Below are 778 nucleotides of genomic sequence, written 5' to 3'. Positions count from 1 at the left end.
TATATATATATATATATATATATATATTTCATGCGTTGATAAAGAAATAAAAAATAAAAGTGTATCTAAAGAAACTCAACGTAAGTAAGTGCAACCTATTGGTCGAAACGACTTCCAACAATTGAACTCTCAGCATGCATCGAAGCAAAACACAACCACACTAATATAGCTGTAAAGTGACAAAAGCAAAATGTTCAACAATTCAACATATCTTACAATGTAAATAAAGAATAGAGCAAAACTCACACAGTCTCATTTATAGCAGCAAATAAGTAACTAAGCATCATCAACATATGCACGCAAAGCACACAAATGATACTGTACAACACTGCACACAGATTTTATTTTTACATTATTTCCTATCGTGTTGTTACTAAAAGTTTAAGCGGTAATATATTTCATATCATTGAATTTATGGTTACTATAAGCGGGAATAATGTTAATTATATTCATCTTTATTCAACATCTGTTTGACATTACCCATCCAAATACACAACATCATCTCAAAAAATTGTAATTTTTTTGCATAATGTCCTCCAGAAGATGAAAAAACAGATGGCACAGTTAAATAACACGTGACAAACAAGGAATATAACCGCACATCCTCAGCAGTAAATGTTTCAGTTACTCCTTTCCAAAACAAAACAGTTTCACACGTGTGGTCCAAAAGCGGCTTGCATCAATACGAACCACAACAACCAACAGCACCGACCTTTTTTCACTCCAGAAAGCTGCATCAGCTAACACGATATCTTGACAGCTTGTCACGCAGTCTTGT

The sequence above is a fragment of the Trypanosoma equiperdum genome (genome assembly GCF_001457755.1).
Source record: "Trypanosoma equiperdum strain OVI genome assembly, contig: ctg_685, whole genome shotgun sequence".
Classification (NCBI taxonomy): Eukaryota; Euglenozoa; class Kinetoplastea; order Trypanosomatida; family Trypanosomatidae; genus Trypanosoma; species Trypanosoma equiperdum.
This window is presented reverse-complemented; position numbering follows the sequence as displayed.